Source organism: Xenopus laevis, chromosome 9_10L, assembly GCF_017654675.1.
Source record: "Xenopus laevis strain J_2021 chromosome 9_10L, Xenopus_laevis_v10.1, whole genome shotgun sequence".
Classification (NCBI taxonomy): Eukaryota; Metazoa; Chordata; class Amphibia; order Anura; family Pipidae; genus Xenopus; species Xenopus laevis.
In genome coordinates, this window is record NC_054387.1 from 14,508,646 (window position 1) to 14,527,648 (window position 19,003).

Below are 19,003 nucleotides of genomic sequence, written 5' to 3' on the forward strand. Positions count from 1 at the left end.
CACCTATTTATTTATTTATTTTTAAACCCTCTTCATTCCGGATAATGGATCCCATATCTGTATTATCAATGCAGAGACTTGTGTCCCGGGGCAAAAGTTCCAGCAATGGGCTGTCTGTCTGTCATGAAATGAATGCTGTCTGCGTAACTGTACCCGCTATGCCAGTAGCCCAGTTTGCAGGTACAGAAGCCGGAATGAATAATACAAACATTGCTTTGAGCAGAATCGCACAAACTAGTCTGCACTTTCCCTGCCAAGTTCAGAGCAAACACTGCGCCGCACTCCCTGTACTGCCATAAAGGATTCGCAGACAATACGGTATTCCTTACACTGCAGTCTGTAAAGACCTATTATTATTTTCCTTTATTTATATAGCACCAACGTGTTATGCAGCGCTGGAATTCTGTTTAAAGCAGGGTTTTTCCTGTGCGTGTGAACCAGCGAGAAGGATAAACGGCAGCCGCCGAGTGTAAGTTAAAGCCAGGGGATGAGCGATTATGTGCCACACAGACCGGGAAGCTGCCAATGTGCTGACACAGATGGACTCAAGGTCACAGTCAGGACAAGCCACAAGTTCTCAGTTGGGAAGTCGCTGAAAAAAAACCCAAAACAAATGGCTCTGGTGTTGCTCCCTCCGCAAGTCACTTGGGGAGATACCCTTTGTTTCCCGGAGCTGAGCGACTTGTCAATGAGGGGAAACACGCTTTGTGCCACTGTACGCCAGTGCAAATAAGCATGAATACTATTGTACTTGGGTGCCCAAGAGGGAGGATCTTTAATAGGAACACATGTTTCTCTTGTCTCGGCCCAACAAAAGGGACTGTATTAACAGTACAATGTCTTTTATGGCAGAGTTCCATTTGCTAAATGCACAGAGGCGCAGAAACGGCTCCGAAAAGACACGTTGACCAGTTGACACCCAGTATCTACTGCCACCAGTATTGTTACAATTCTATAGTATATAAGGTTGAAAAAGGCACGTGTCCATTAAGTTCAACCTTTTGCCCAAGTAAATCCAACCTGGTATCTGGTACAAGGTGTAACAAGGGACTTATGGTCGTTGGTGCATATTTTGCTGCTGGGTCTCTTTCTACATGCTGGAATTTGTGCACCCCTGAAATGTATGTCACTGGTTGCCCCCAACATCTAATGCTTCATATCATAGATTCTGAATCCCAGGGTTCTATCTGCTCATATCCCATAACCCCCATTGTGAATTTTAACATACAGCAAGAAAAGCAGGGCCAATAAAATAAGTTAAAAGTGTACATGCTTCTCCATCAGCTCTACGTGTTCCGTACCCCCAAGGTACATAATCATGGGCTGCATTGTGAACTGGTCACTATATATTGCAGTTTTCTTTAACCTTCTAATTGGAAAGATTGAATTCTTTGGGTACCAGGTCCCTGACCATTTTAGGCTGTAGCATTGGCCCTGGTAAAATGGATTTGGATCTATTGCCATTTAGCTGTTGTTAAACTACATCTCTCAGTGCCATGCTACCTACCTCACTTATAGCCAGGTTACCCATATTTGCACCCCCTAGGATATGCAATTGCCGTTGATACCCAGGGTCTGCAGGACTGTAGCACACAGCAGCAGCTTTGAGTGAGGGGTGCAAAGCCAACATTATCTGTCTCTGGTGGGACCTCCTTTTAATATGAGAATCCCAATTCCTTTAATTTATTTTATGTGTAAGTGAGATCTCAGCCGCTGCTTCATCTCTCAAGTCTTTCAGAATTCCCCTTATCCCGGGACACCCACTCTCTCCTCAATGCAGCATCCCAGACGCACAATGCAAATCACTGGACTCCAGCTGCAGCTCTCACACACACACACAGACTGCACTGCAGTGCTGAGATCCTTTCCCTCCTGCAATCAGACGTGCACACTTCCCAGGCTGAGTCAGCACCCCCCTTTTTTTTTCTTTTAATTGGTCGATCTGTGAATAACACACTTTCATTTTATTCTAGAATAGAGCAGTTTATTAAGGCTTCCCCAGCCCCCCATCTGCACACCACCCTGCCTGCAAAAGTGAAAAATGATATTGCTTCCAGCCAATCACTTCTAACCTTTCACCTTGTCCACCCAAAATGCAAGCACACATGATATTATTTTCTCATCCAGCCCCCCTACATTTTAGTGTCTACTTTACATTCTGATCACTAATTATTTGCAAAATAATGTTTGATTATGGTTAAGCCTAGTGGTACATCTGTCTACACTTATAATTATGTGTTATTTAGTCTCTCTTTGCCTCAAAGAGCTGACAATCTATACTTGAGGCACGGTGAGACTTGCCCAGGGTCACAAGTGTTTGACAGACTCAAGCCACCCTGGGAATCATGGGAATGGATGAATCAAAAGGTATTTTAAAAAGCCATATTTCCATTAAATAAAAAAACAGCAATGAATTAACATTATCGCTTGTAGTCTATATAGCTACTGTTTAGTTTGGGGTCTAAAATGTTGGTGCTGTAGAGTGGGTGCTGTTAACCTTAGCTACTGGTGCCTCCATATTGACAAAATATAGCGTTTTTCTCCAACAAAATGTTTTTTCTGACTACAGCTGGATGAAACAGGGAGATCTGGTCTGCATGCAGACTCTCGAAGTTGCACATGGAACCAGAGACGGCAAGGATACAATAGTCCCACATGAAAGATTCTCCCATGGCCTGGTAGAGATAAAATACCCACCATATCTTCCAAAAGCACTCTGCCCCTACAGTGCTAACACATTCCTCCTACAAGGATCTTTGATGCTCCTATCAATGTTTCTCTTGGAAGTCATGCATGGATTTTACTTGGTTGGAGGCCGATAATAGAAATCGGCGTTGACCACTCCCTGTTTTAAACCACATCCACTTTAAACCACATCCATGTTACCACAAGAACTTTTAAGACCATATTCCACATTAGTGGTGGTAGCATGCCAAAAACACAAATGGTTGGTGGTCATTGCAGAGAAATCACTCATCCTTCATATGTTTTAATAATACTTTATTAAAACATAAATAAAACATGCCCTTAAATCCAAATGGTTCCTTCTCCCCTGTGGATAAAACAGCATCCCCCCAAGCACATAATTAAACACCTTTTGGGGCCCCCTAACAACAATTTCCAAATGCTAACAAAGCCTTCCAAGCTCACATCCCACAGGTAGAGTAGGGCAAGCAGAGTATGGCACACACAGGGAGCATAGGGAAGGCAGACTACAGCAGGAGACAGGGAAACCTATCAGGACTCTAAGATGAAAAGTTCATATTGTGCTACATATAGTGACAATACTGGTGCCGTTCCAGCAGTTTGTACGAGGTGTGAAGAGTGTGGGCACTTTCAGTCTGGCTCTGAGGTTTGAACAACATAGGGTTTTAGGGGTGTGAACAATAGACAATGTAGGGGGGATAACCGGTATGAACAATGCAGGAATTTGAGGTCTAAACAATGCAGGGGTCAATTAATCTCAATACTGATACACTTTAAAGTTTACACAAGGTAAGCAGTCACAACAGGCACACTTTCATGTGGGGGGCCACACAAGGTGGGCGCCAGTTGGACAGATTTAGGGTATCCTAAAAGGTTATGGAAATTGACAACTTCAAGACTCTCCTTGTGCCTATAGATCAGCATTTCTTAACCTTTTGCTGAGGGGACTGAAGGGAAATTAATTCAGTAGCAGTAAGGCACCTCACCTAAATTAGTATTTGTAATCACACCGGTTTATAATCCTACTATACATTAACACAGTGATCCCCAACCAGTAGCTCGTGAGCAACATGTTGCTCTTCAACCCCAAGGATGCTGCTCCCAGTTCCCTCAAAACAGGAGCTTATTTTTGAATTCCAGGCAAATTTCGGTTGTATAAAAAACAGGTGCACTGCTAAACAGAGACTCAATGTAGGTTGACAATCCACATAGGGGTTACCAAATAGCCAATCACAACACTTATTTGGCACCCCATGAACATTTTTCATGCTAGTATTGCTCCCCAACTCCTTTTACTTCTGAATGTTGCTCACGGGTTCAAAAGGTTGGGGTTCCCTGCATTAACACATTCATTTCTGCTTTAGGAGGTTCATCCTCTTGCCCATAAACAAAATGAGCACAGCCACTTTGGATTACTGAACCTGGCAGATTAACTCTTTAGGCTGCAGATATGTATTCTGCAGTAAAATAGCCCTATTTACAGCCAGATGAGATATAGGGAAGCCAACATGCCTTTCTGCTGTTTTTTTGTGCAAGGGTGCTTTGGCTGCTGGTCCTTGTAATAAGACTCAGCCCTTATAGACAGGTGTTCTTATAATACTAAACTGTATCCTTTATAAATTGTTTATTGATGTTATCGGCTATTGTCAGAACCTAGTGATGTCACATGACTCATAGAAATATGTGATATACTTGCCCTGTTGTAATATATGTGGATTTTATATGTGGGTGCCATCTATGACCTGTATGACAGCTGTATGCCTTTATATGATCACAGAACCCCTCAATGACTTCTAATATCCTTATATACTTATATCTCTGTATAACTCAGCCTGCAGCCTTGTGCCTTTATATGGTCACAGAACTCCTCAGTGACTTTTAGGGGCAGATTTATCAAGGGTCAAATTTCGAAGTGCAAAAAACTTCGAAATTCGACCATCGAATAGGCTAGTTCGATAGTCGAAGTAGAATTCGTAGGATTTTTAACATCGTACTTCGAATGGATCGATTTGAACGATTTAATCGTACGATTTCACTTCGACTTCTAAAAACTTAGCCAAATGTTGGCTATATATTCTAGGAGGTCCCCATAGGCTAACATAGCAATTCGACAGGTTTAAGGTGGCGAAGTCGAAGTTTTTTAAAGAGACCGTACTTCGATTATCGAATGGTGGAATAGTCGAAGCATTTTCACTTTGAATCTAAGTCGAATTTGACCTATTTAATGGTCGAAGTACTCAAAAAATACTTCGAAATTCGAAGTTTTTCAATTCGAATATTCACTTCGACCCTTAGTAAATCTGCCCCTATATATCCTTATCATTTAGAGTAGGAGGTACATTATCCCTTATAATACACGAGTGATACAAAGTTTTGTAAATACAGGTATTGGACCTTTAATTCAGTATGCTCAGGACCTGGGGTTTTCCGGATAAAGGGTCTTTCCTTAAATTTGATCTCTATACTTTATTTATGCTGAAAAAATCATTGAAACATTAATTAAACCCAGTACATTTGTATTGACTCTAATAAGGACGAATTCTGTCGTAGTTGAAGTCTTAATTATTACTGAAAAAAGGCTAAATAATTTAGAACTAGTTGATTAAAATTAGAATCTATAGGAGACTTCCCGTAATGTAAATCTTTCTTTATAATGGGTTTCCTGATCCCATACCTGTGTGTGTATATAAAATACATACATAAATATGGTCAATGATACTACAGAGTATTTAAATTGATATTTTATAAAAATTTATATTTATTTCATCTTTAAAATGGTGATTTTATTGTTGTGCGTCTTGCTTTTCATTCCTCTCCCTAGAGAACTAATTTATTACTGTGTTCACAAACATAAGATATGCATGCAGTTTTTTTTTTGTTTTTTTTAAAGAAAAATACAAGCAAGGGGATAGTGTCCATTGTGGATCCAGAGGATAAATTAGTATGAGCTTCATTTGATTTTATTTCCTACAGATTTATATCAGTAGTTGTACAAAATAAGTGTGTAGTAGGGCAAGATGGAAACCGTTTAACATGATCCAAATACAACAGAAAGTGGCATTTAATTCAATGCAAGCTGGCCCAGATATGGAAATTAATGAGAGGGCTATGATTTAAACGGTTGTAGTTGAGATGGGAAAAAAATATGATTATAAGCAAATTTGTGGAAAGTTTAGTTTAACAAGCCTGGAATGAATTCTTTGATTAGCATCACAGAATTATATGTTCCAGGTATAATCCTCTGCCAGTGTTCTCTCATGGGGCAGTTTGCCACAAGTGAGTTTTATATGATCGACACTAAGGGAAATCTAGGATCTTTTGAAACCCAAACGGGAATTAAAATGAATAGAAGAACAAAGAAACCATTTTAAGTTTATTCCACACTGAAAAATATATAATCCTATTTGATTCTGTCTTAAAATGTCTGCATCCCTCCGCAGGTTAATGTGAGAACATAAATTATTGTTTTTCAAGACTGACCCCTAGGATGCCAAAGAGTGTTGGTTTAACACTTGGGGATTAGAGCGTGCCTTTTAAGCATTTTGTCACATCAATAAAGGTTACTCTGTATGACATAGATTTCTAGCTTTTATTGAACTATAGCTCATAGCATAGAAACAGAAATCAAGGGTTTGGTGGGATGAATAAGTAATTAAATTTTGTTTAATTGTTCATCTATTTTTAGTGGTGTGTATGTGTGTATGTGTGTGTGTGTGTATATATGTGTGTATATATATATATATATATATATATATATATATTTGCATAATTATTCCTGAACAGAATTCTCTGTTATAAAGATCAGCTAAAATCAGATAGGATCTGTGAATCCACTGGGACAGAATGCTCTGTTATACAGATAGCTAGAATCTCAGCCATAAAGCAGGACAGGACTGCTGCTTACAATGGGGATCAGATAGGATCTGTGCAGCCACTGGGACAGAATGCTCTGTTATACAGATAGCTAGAATCTCAGCTGCCATAAAGCAGGGCAGGACTGCTGCTTACAATGGGGATCAGACAGTAGCAGCTTCAGTACACACTTGACATTTTACATTTTTAATTTTATATTTTTGTCTTATTTAATTATCTTATTATTTTAGTACCTATATTTTATAGGATGGTGCCATTTGCATGAGCTGTTATTTATATTTTTGTCTTATTGTATCTAGATTTTTTTTTAAAATGGGCTTGGCTCTTAATCTCTAAATCTCACTGTAATTCTATCTAATTTTAGGGGCATAAAAAATCTAGGAATAAGTGAGGTTGGTTTTCAGCTGCAATACCCACACTCCCTTCTTGCTTTGGCCTTAAATATGTGCTGCTTTTTTCTGTCGCTTCCTTTGCTACATCACTTGGGTGCATTGGTATGGAGACACCTAGGTAGCATTTAACTAGTGTTTCTACTTCTCTTTTAGCCTTACTACAGCACAGGGCTTGGCAGGGATAGCATAAAAGATTTTTCCTTGATTTACTAATTCCCGAATAAAGTTGCTTTGCTTTTTGCCACTTATGCTCTATTAGTAAGCTGTCTGGGAACTGCCCCTATGTTTGGATTCATTTGTTCTACTGAGCAGTTATTTACTTTAATTGCTCTTAATTATTTAAATGTAATTTTGCTCTTCTCTTTAATCAGTGCGTTCATGAAAATAAGATGATTAAAACTACCCGGTACCTCTCACACAATTAAGTCTATTATAATGCTTTCTTCTCCTACACAGATATTACAGAATGCAGAAATATTGCAGAATATCAGGCACATTCTACTACAGTCTGCTACAAGGTAGGTAATGAAAGCATGGATCTGATAGGTAACTACATGTATGTAAGTATCTATTTCACCTATGCATTTTGTCCTATAAACAAAAATCACAAATTCACCATGTCTAATCCTAACCTGAACACATTTTGCCAAGTGCTATGATACACATTAAGCCTGCAGTGAGGTTGCCAAAAACATGGGTTTTTTCCCATTTATTTGGGATACCATGAGACAAAGGTTCAGAGTGCAACCATATTTGACGTCATTACACTCTACTCACTTTATTGCCAATAATACCATGTATGAACTTGGTAGTTCAGGTCTTACAGTGACCATACTTAGATGGATCCACTGGATTGGCCATGTTTCCAGATGAGCAGATCTTTGGCCATTTCATTGCACATGTTCATCTTTTTGTACCAATGGGACGACGGGTGAAACTACATCCACACACCACAGCTCTACCCTGAATAGTGATATGCCAGCATTCTGTATTTTAATTTCAATTTAAAGGTTGTTGGTCAAATCCCCACAGAGGGGAATATTATGAAACCCAGGGAATAGATGCCAGGGCACCGCACCATGTAATGCACCATTATATACAGTATGTGTAACACCAAGAACATCACAGGACATTGCTTGTATTGCTTTTTCTCTCTATATCTTTTCTACGAATAATCTGCACTCAATCCGTTAATCATCAAACCCTCCTCCAAATATGTACAACCTGCTTCTATTAAAACAGTTTTTTGAGGACTCCATACTAAGAAATATTACAGTCTTTAATGGAGTGACCACATTGCAACAAATCATTTTCCCTTTTAAACCTTGGCTTTTGAGGCTCTTCCTTATGTGCTGAGAATCAGATTTTGCATCTCCAGGTATGCTGCCAGCATTACTAACACTTTCTGCATTTACCTCTCTTCTGCAATCTGCATTACTGTGTGCATAACCCTTGCTAGTGTGAAATAATGAGTGGGATAAACCATTTCGGGGAGGCTGCCCCCCTGCCCTAAAGTAAAGGGCAAATGAATAGTGATATCCAACTTAGAGCCATCCAGCTACTGTTGGATTCAGCATCATCCATTCAGCTAATTCACTTTAGTCTATCTATAGGGATAGATAATGGAATTTATACTCTGTACAGCGATATAACTGGTTGAACTTACTGAGCAAGTGTGGCTCAAAGTACCACTTTAATGACCACGTGAAGAGTGGCACTAGAAGTGAGAGAATTGGCCCTAATTCACCTAAATTAGTAGACACACAGCAGGAATATTTAACCATAGTTGGAATGTGCAGCAACAGTTTCCACAAAGCTGTATAAGAGGGGCACAATTAGAAAATACACAAGTAGGCATCATACAGCCATGGCATGCCAGGCAAAGCTTACAAATTGTGTGTGTCTGTATTTATATATATATACCCAACAAGAAGAGGATCCACACTCACAGGTCTTAGATAAAAATAAAAGGTTTTATTGTAGAAAGCACGACTAACGTTTCAGCCTCCTCCAAGGCTGAAACGTTAGTCGTGCTTTCTACAATAAAACCTTTTATTTTTATCTAAGACCTGTGAGTGTGGATCCTCTTTTTGTTGGGGATATATCGAAATTTTGATACTGCACCCAGGCACCTTAAACCATTTAACGAGAGTGCTGGCTGTCTCGTGGATTATATATATATATATATATATATATATATATATATATATATATATATATATATATATATATATATATACACACATTAATTATGTAAAATCCAGGTAAATGTAAAATAATGGAAATGTGTTAAAGGAGTCCGTTTTACTTTGAGAAATAATATTTACTGTGTTAATAACAAGGGTTAAGCATTGCAGTGTTAATGTTACACTATGGGGGGCATGTGCAAGACTCTCTGTCAGTCACATACACAACCTAAAGCAATAAGTGATTGGTGCAGGACTGTATAAGGGGCAGACTAATTGGAATTGACCATTTAACCATGGCAAAATATACATTTGGTTAGTTTTTTTTAAACCTCTTTATTTCACAAATAATAATTCATAGAGGAAAAAAAGCAGTTTTTGGGTATATCAGGACAACATTTTGATGTAAATCTGGGAAAACATTACTTAGAATCATGGAAATGCACCCATTGAAATGCATTATAAATTTATGGGGCCACAAATAAAAAACTTAAAATCAGGGTACTTAAAATCAAAGTAAGAGACTGAATGGCATATAATTCTCCATCCCTTGATTCCTGGTGTAAGGACGTGTCATGCTGTACATTAGGCTTGTGCTCCCAAAGTTACTAGACTTGGGTCTGCCATGGGTTAAGGCTCAGTAAACATGGACACAAGTTTTTGTGTGATTTAATTACTGCTTGCCCTAGTGCAGAAATCTATTTGGTAAAGTGAGACGGTGTGATAGCAGATTCTACTCCATTAAGAGGGTTGATTTTTTTGAACATAATATTCATGGTTATTGTGATCTTAAGATCTACAGTGTATAGATAGGTCTGTATGTGTATATATGTGTATAGCAATTCATTTGGAGGCTTCAAACTTGATGGACTTTATTTTTTTCAACCCAAATGAACTATGTAACTGTTCCCTGCACATATGGTACAAAGATCTGACCTTATTTACTACTAAGGGTAAAACAAACAAATGGCACCTTGGAGAATCATTGAGAATAATTTAGAAGGGAGATTCTACAACACAGCAGTGCAGGAAACGTCACACACATTTGCATACGTGCACTATATGTGGGGTGTGAACCCTCATTGATGTGCAGGTGACCAAACCTTTGTGCAATTTTAACATGGCTGTGTGCTCAAATTTGGAACGAAGAGAGACAAATATCTAGTTAAAGCCGGCTGCATCGGTATATATAGAGTTTCTGTTTTTTTTTTAAAACCCTGTTCCATTGTGAACACAGAGTGTGTAGTGGGGGTTGTGTGCATGAGATTAGGATGAAAGAGCCAATGCCAGAGACCCCTGGATTTAAGGAAACAAAAGGTGGTCGGCTAGTTTTGCCTGGTGGTGCCTCTCACTGGCCCTGCCGCAGTCAGCTCTTTGAATATTTAATGTCCTGATGAGTAGGTCCACCTGCTGACACAGTCAAAGTGCTACAACAATACACACACCAGTACAAGATCATCAATTGACTTTTCTCCTACTCTGCTAGGTCAGGGATTTTCCAAACCCCCCCCCCCATTGCTAACCCTTTGTGAGCTGGACTGGAGCACAATTTGTTAGAGCAGGCCTGAACTTTCTGGCACCAGGACAATTCCCTGTTTAGTCAGCAAAGCTTTTGTAATCATATCATTGGCATATATTGCACATAAGGGCTTCCAGCTTTTCTCATGTGCCCCCCTTTTTTATTGAACAGTCAAGTTTACCCATTGCAATGTCCAAATGTATGAATCTATTTTTTAGATCTGGAGGTCTTTATTAGAATCAGATCTATGGCAGAGTGGCCTGGGTGGGAAAAGCCATCCTAGTGTGGCTCCTAGTAGCCCCAGCAGAACTTTTGCGGTCTCACAATGTGCTTTGCTAATCATGCAAATAAGCGATATCCAGTGCAGAACAGTAGGGCAGCAGATCTCCCCCGTATAGTGACTTTGCAGCAAACCCTATCGGAGATACATACTTCTTTACATTCCATAGCATTGGCACTTTCATATGGACATATAAAGAAGTATGTCTCCCAAACAGGGTGACAGTCCGGGTCCAGAACTGCAGGAAGCACCGGGGAAGCTGGGTAATAGGAGGCACCAAGTTCAAGTTTAATTCAGGATCTGTGTGATGCAACACCAATCTTATTCTAGCAAACAGACAACAAGCTCCCCAAATCCTCCCAAGGGCATGCACTGTAGGGCGTATTCTATATCTGGTATCTACGGAGGGACAGAATCGGTATATTTGACAGTTGTTATACAGGAGGCAGCATATCCCTCTATCATGTAGGGCCACCGATATTATGCAAACTGGTTTACAATGAATGTACAGGTATGTGAAAAGATGAATGTGTTTACTAAGCAGGTGTGTGGAATGGTGTTTGTGTTTACAGTGCAGGGATACGGAAGGATATGACTATTTACAGTACATGTACAGTACCATAGAAGGATAAGGCAGTATCTAAGTAGCTTATTGTGCAGATATAGTAAATGGTGCAATAGCTAACTTAGCAGTTATATGGATATATGGCTTTCTGTGAAGTCTCATGTATGTGACAGACTTTATTATGCTTCATCATGTATCTGAATGACTTTATTATGTATGGGAATAAGCAACTGAACAACGATAGACCTGCTTAGACCGGTGCATTATGCAGCTCTGCTCAAGAGAATTTTCATGCTATGTTGGTACCTTCCCAGTCCATAAAATTTATAGAATAAGGGTAGTATGGTGAGGTTTTGTTTGAATTTAACATTTTAAATTAAAAAATGAAAAGTCAAATTCGAAATTGGTAATAGTTCATTAATTGAATGTGCCCTGCCCGTTCTGGGGATTAATACCGTTTAACACGCAGTGTCTGGTGCGTACTATCCTTATTTACAAGACTGCGTAGTAGTGAAATCACAGCAGTTTCACAGCCGTGGATATTTTTTCACTTGGCAGGGGATACGTATGCTGAAGAGTAGGAAACCGTGGATATTATAAGCTACATTAAGCGCTGAGCCGGTGATCTTGGCCGTTGTTGTGGGCCATCAGCTTTTAGGGGTGGCTTAATAGTTTCAGTTTTGACATCCATGTAATAGAGTATGTATTATATGAAGAGTATTGTGTAGTGGCAGAGTACATATACACTCTACTTAAAGCCATCTGTCCTTTATATAAATACAGATATATATATTCTATAAATGGCACTCGCATGCATTACTGCACCTACAATATGACTCCAGGCAGGTAAGAGCAATTTTGTCCTTATGCATTTCAAGCTTCATGCACTTTATCCACATTTATATACAGTCTGCAAAACCTTATCAATCACTGCCCTTAGTTGTTCTGCCTTAGTGGCCATGGGTTATATATCACAGTTGTCCCAAAACTTCAAAGCCGCACAAAATGAGTTGACTACGTTTCGCATCACATTGTACCCCCCTTAAATTAAAAAAAAAAACCCCAGTTAATTCTGCAGCAGCAGAACGGCACTGAACTAGTGTTTTGGGCAGTCAGCGCGCTAATGTTTGTGGGCGGAAAGGGTTAGCTGGCAGTCAGTCCAGAAAGGGTTAAACACGTTCAAGCAAAAGAGACAGAATTCATTAGTGGTACAACAAGAACAAGGGGGAAAATTCCTCTTACCTCTGTGGTTCCACAGTGGCCTGGTGATGTCCCATTTTCTAAGTCACTTACTGGCAGTGCCCATTATGTTTCCCATAGAAGCACAAGCTCATTCCGGGCATCTGAAATGAGAGATAAATCAGGGCAGCTCAGAGAAGAGGCCGGATACAGGCCCGTGCCTGGAGGTCTCTCACCTCTCTCTCTCTGTCTCTCTCCCTGCTCACTCTTTCCTTTGCAGCCACCCTGAGCTTTAAAGCTCCACAAACAATGTAGAATGAGTGCCACCAGGGAAAGTGATGATCACACTGAATGGGAGGCTATTATGGGCTGGATTTAGACATGTGGCACAGCAAGAGAGGTCACTGTACTGCTCACTCAGCACCGCTATAATGGTATTCTCAGACGGTCAACTTACCTGCCTCAACTCCCTCTCCTCCCACCTACGTCGCACACACCACTCAGATCAATAGCAATTTACAGGCAAACGAGCAATGGCTGCTTCACTCTTAATGAATACTGCTGCTATTTTTGTAATGAACCCTTTAAAGGCGATTTAAGTAAAATTACTAAAGCGTGCAAAGCCTTCCTGACGAGCTTGGTGCAATGCCTTTTGCCATAGAGAAAGCCCCATTTCAGCAACTGAGCCGGGGATCTAATGGCAAGTGCGTGTAGGATCATGATAAGGGATACTTTATGGGTTCTGGGAATATTTTAATTTTTTTGATGGCAAAGCAATATCAATCAACCACTGGCTCATGGTGTATGTCATGGTCAAACCTCATGGCTTTTCTTGCCAAGGAAAATAATTAGGTTACTGGAATATTCTATTTAAATATCTTGGGGGGAAAAAAACTCTAAGGAAAAACTAAAAAGAATTGCAGCAATATTCATTTTTTGGAATCTCCCATAGACTCCGTTTTATCCAAATAATCCAATTTTTAAAAAAGTATTTCATTTTTCTCTGTAATAATAAAACAGTACCTTGTACTTGTTCCAAACTAAAATATAATTAATCCCAATTGGAAGCAAAACCAGCCTATTGGGTTTATTTAATGTATATATAGCTGGCCCTGGTCCTGTAATAAGGAACCTCTGTATAACCAGAGGGTATATATAATTGCGAGGGCAATTTAACCTATGTGCTAATTAGAATACTTTTTTTTGATTGAATTTTCCAGGGATAAATGCTCAGACCTTGCACTGCTGTCAGCGCTCAACCCAACCTATATATCCTGCAGGAGGGCACTGCAGCAATGAAGCCCCTATACCACCCTGTTCTGTTACTATAAGCATTAGTGGCCTGAACTGAAACACATCACTTATAGCTTCTCTGTTAACCATTTGCTGTACCCTGTGTAGCATAGCCAAAGGTTAACCCTTTACATCAGCAGTAGACTCCGTGGCTGCAGTCAGCAGACCAGATGTTCAAATGCGTTTTGTACAGTACAGTTCCATTGATCTGTGGTTACAAATTATATATATAATCCTAGATTATTTTTTTAAATGATTTTTAAACAAATGTGAAGACATTCACGTTTTCGAGTGAGGGTTTGCCACGTTGTGTATTTGATTTGGGGTTGTTAGTGGTAGTGGACTTGTGTAAGTGATGCAAGTGTCTTTTGTAAAGCTTTGAATGGGACCAAACGTGATTATTAGAAATGTGAGATCCGGGTCTGTGATGTGCCAAAATAGTGGTTAAAAAAGGCTTTTCTGACCCCCATTTTTTGAGTGAAAAGGAATTCTAAAGTTAGCGGCTAAGTGCAGGTTAATAATATAGGTGTCCCCATGACACCTGGATGCACCGGAACAGTTCCCAAGCCAAGCTGAGTTATAGGAGTCATTTCTTACTGATAGCAGCCTGCCTTCAGCACAACTTCTAACGTAACACTGTATATTGTGTACCAACAGAAATTCCCGTCTCCCTCCCCCCTTGCAGTCTTGCTGGCACTTAAAGGGTTAAATTACTTGTTCTGCTGAATGCAGGCAGTTATTGGTTAGGGCAGATTCATGCAGTCTGCCTGGCTTTGAAAGTGTTGCAGTGCCTCCATACATTTACACAGTGCAGCACATGGCAATGAAGGAAGCCTGCCCATATTATATATGCCTGTTATATGGGCACCTATATTTGACTATGAATAAATCTTAATCGATTTCTTTAAATAGCTACACCGTACCTAACCAGAGACCTTCTGACTGTAACATGCTACACCAGTTTCCCTTCCACAGTAAAGGTGGCTGGAGTTCTATGTGTACCTGACCATGAAGGAAGAACTATTTCCGCTAGCCAATAGCATGTGAATGGGGACAGAGGAAATCCAATCATTTTGGGAAACAAATTTGCATACTGTGAAAAAAAGAAGTTATCTTCAAGGTTAAACATCCTTTCAATGATTTACTTACTATAACATAAAAAGTCAGGGTGGGGACATGAAATATTCTAGTGATACCCATGCCCTGAGGCTCCAAACTTTCACCAAGTTTGCTGTTCTGCTCACACCATGCTCTGAGATTGGTCTCCTCCTCCCACAGAAATCACAGCCCTATGCTGGCTTGTCTCTCTCTTATACCCCATAAAGAATATATTTCTGGGGCGCTACTTCGGATAATGACCTGCTATTAAATACTTAACCTACTCTGAACCTCAGTCTTTGAACTGGGGACACACCAATTCACAATTCAGCATTGAGCTGCCTGATCCATTGCACCAGGACTGACTGATGTCAATTAATATCTTGTGTTTCCCCTGCGTGCGTGACTTTAATGCAATTTAAATGCAGAATGGCAAGGCGCATAGAGTAAAGATCCCTGGCCATCAATTCTCAGTTTAAAATAGGAATGAGGTGTAAATAAAATCGGCTGAGCAGCCAGGCCCTGGCATCCCTCACCTTATATTTTATTCCTCGCCTAGAACCCGTGAAGACCCCACTACTGGGATTTCTATACTATACGTGCAAGATTATAGGAAGCTATGTTATTCTGACACGGCTCTCTGCATTTTTATTTTCAACTTCCAGATTGTCTAAATATGAATATTTTGCCAAAAATATGGCAAAGGCAAGGGGCGGGCAGGGAAGCGGTGCAGGTGGAACAGAGCAGCACTATACTGCAAGCAAAGAAAATAGTCGTCGGCACAGGGTCACATCTATTTCCATACAGTAGTGTTGGCTGCTGATTAAATGAGTGCACTGTTCTGTGCAGCCCCCATGCAATATTGCCTGCCCTGATGATTCTCTACCAAAGTCTCCTTAACCCATTCCCAGCCGGACACAGTAAAGAAGCAGCTATGTATTGGAATGCAAGGCCTCCGCTGGCAGCGAAGCGGTTACGCCAGCTGAACGATTACATGTCAAAGTTGTACGCTCTCAGCCCTGATGCATCCAGTTTAATTGCTGGCTCTGCACAATTCTACACTAAGCAATTTTTCCTGTACAGACCCTACAAAAAGATGCATTTTTACACCCCCCCCCCAAAACAACGCATGCACCCACATAGGGCTACGGATGCTCTCATTTAAAGTCACCAGCTAAGTTTGAATGGAGCAGGTAAGGTCGCTGCATTTGCATGAGAGCGAGCAAGCTGAGCCGGTGCAAGCATAAGATGGGTGAGAGAGAGTGAACATACCCAGCCAGAAGAGTCTGTTGCAGCATTGGAGTCACCAGAGCACAAGCTGAAAGCTGAATCAGCTTTTGAGAGTTAGGGATGCATAGAGGAGGGTCATAGAATCACAAGGTAATATTATGCTGCAAACGCCTTCCCCTCTCCCAGAGCCAATCTCTAATGCAGGAAGGGAAGGGAGAACAGGCCTTGGAATGGTATTAGTGCACACTTTGAGATGAAAAAAATACAAGACTGCCACCTCCTCCTCATTTGCTTCTCCACCTCCCCATACACTCACACTCCTATATACACACACACTCGCACAAGCAACACTCTGAGAGTGAACACCTCAACAGAGCCCAGTTGTTTGTGCATCTTCCCTGAGGATGGACCTGTACAGGGATGGGACAGAGGGCCTAGGGATAGAGAGCCCCCAGGCTGACCTGGGAGTGGCACGTTCAGGGGGGCATGAAATAAAAGCAGCATTCAAAGCCTAGTTAAATGTCCAGGGGCCATGTGCCGTGCTGGGGGTTTAGGCATATTTATGCGCTGTGCTCTTTCTGGTGTTGGAAAATGCAGTTCAGCCCCAGTGTGTCCCATTTGCATTTAGATCATTGATGTTTTAGCCTTTTTATTAAAGCATTTACAGGAAAGAATTTTAGGGTCTGCTTGTGCTGCCCTGTGTGGAGGATGTTGCAGTCACACAACCTATAGATTGTAATGTGACTAGCCAGCCATGATATGTGTATTAGACTTGCCTAACTGCATCCAATGTGCAGACAAAGGTCCATGGCATGTCTAGTTGTAGTGGTTTTCTGACTTCTTCAGTTTAAGCCCCTCTTTTAGAGGACCCCCCTAGTAGCAAGGTTTTATATAGATAGATAGATATATATATATATATATATATATATATATATATATATATAGATAGATAGATAAATATAAAAGAAAGCACAGCTAAATAGCCATTCAGTCTTAGATCTAATAACATATGTTACAGCAAATAACCCTAACTTACCCTAACTGACTGTCAGGCTGTTAGAATAATTTGTCCTTCTCCCCAAACCTCACCCTGACTGCCCTTTGGGTAAGAACCCTAAAGCTACTGCTATAGGAACAACTGGTGAGGGTGACGGACAGATACACTGCTTGGTAACTAGTGCTTATTTGTGCCCCGGGTACCCCTGGAACTATAGCAGGGTGACTTATCCCAATATTTCTATAGAAATGTAACCTTATGAGCTAAGGGGGCCCAGCCTGAAGACCAGTTCAAGTGAGTTTTGGGGCAAATGCTAATTTGTGTCCTGGGTACCCCTGGAACTATAGCAGGATGACTGTTACCCCAGTGTTTCTATATATGTAACCTTATTATGAGCTAAGGGGGCCCAGTCTGAAGGCCAGTGAGGGTGAGATTTGGGGTGAGTGCTTATTTGTACCCTGGGTACCCCTGGAACTATAGCAGGTGACTGTTACCGAAATGTTTCTATATATCTGTTACCTTGTTATGAGCTAAGGGGCCCAGTCTGAAGGTCAGTTAGGGGGAGATTTGGGGTGAGTGCTTATTTGTACCCTGGGTACCCCTGGAACTATATCAAGGTGACTGTTACCCCAATGTTTCTATATATCTGTAACCTTGTTATGAGCTAAGGGGGCCCAGTCTGAAGGCCAGTGAGGGTGAGATTTGGGGTGAGTGCTTATTTGTGCCCTGGGTACCCCTGGGACTATAGCAGGTGACTGTTACCCAAATGTTTATATATATATATATATATATATATATATATATATATATATATATATATATATATATATATATGTATGTAACCTTGTTATGAGCTAAGTAGTCTTCTAAATCATGGGTCACATCCAAAAAACTTACTTGAAAGTAACCTTTTCTAGTTCCATCATAGCACCTCCGCTACAGCTTTAGCCATGATCAGTCTTCATTCTTATGAATAGGAAATCCCAAATGATATAAAGGCAATATATGACCCAGGAGAAAAGGTGAAGGTCTCAGCTAAGCATGATGGGAATTGTAGGGGGTGGGGCTGAAATGTCCATTAGCAAAAAGAGAATTAAAAAAAACCCATCGGGAAGGGTTTTCCACATTTCAAGTCCTTATATATCCAGCTGAGAATGTGAGACACTGGCAAGTGGCCTCTTCTAATGCCATTTCCCTCCCTGACCATATTTAGTAAATCCATGGCAAAAATAACCTGCCAGCTGCCACGGGGCAACGTTGGGAGGGCCAGTGGATCCTTCCTTCTCTCTGCCCATTCACTTCTAGTACTGCCTGCTCCAGACTTGGCCTGTCTCCTTGTTGTTGGGTTATTTTTAGGCAGGCCAAATAAAGAGATGTCTCCGCTTGCCTACACTATGTGCTATGTATGGTCAGCCTTGCAGTGTGAAAGGCCACTGATAACACCTGATGTTCCTCTGAGCAACTCCTGTGAAATCTAAAGCCCTTTTAACTCTTCTGGAACTGCAACCTCTTTTCATATACTCAATACTTTCTGGACTGCAGTGAAACCAATAGCAAACTGGACTTTGTAAGGTCTCATCATGTATTTAAAGTAGGAGGTCCAAAGTCTGACACTTCAGCTGTTGTTGAACTAATACTTTTCAATAGGGCTGCAGCTGTTTTAAGCAAACTCACCTTAACCTTAT

The 19,003-nt window shown here is 40.6% G+C and overlaps 1 long non-coding RNA gene across 2 annotated transcripts in view; it reads right to left on the reverse strand.

Annotated features, from left to right (window-relative positions):
* Positions 1 to 18,427, reverse strand: part of LOC121398320 — a 50,686-nt gene extending 32,259 nt beyond the window's left edge. The window contains exons 1-2 of one of the 2 annotated variants that reach the window (XR_005964244.1): positions 18,216 to 18,427; positions 12,764 to 12,864 (exon numbers count right to left, since the gene is read on the reverse strand). This is a non-coding gene — a long non-coding RNA (uncharacterized LOC121398320). Of the gene's footprint in view, positions 1 to 12,763; positions 12,865 to 16,363; positions 16,646 to 18,215 lie in introns of those variants that run through there. The other variant, XR_005964245.1, reaches the window with a different exon arrangement.
* Positions 18,428 to 19,003: the final 576 nt, after the last annotated feature.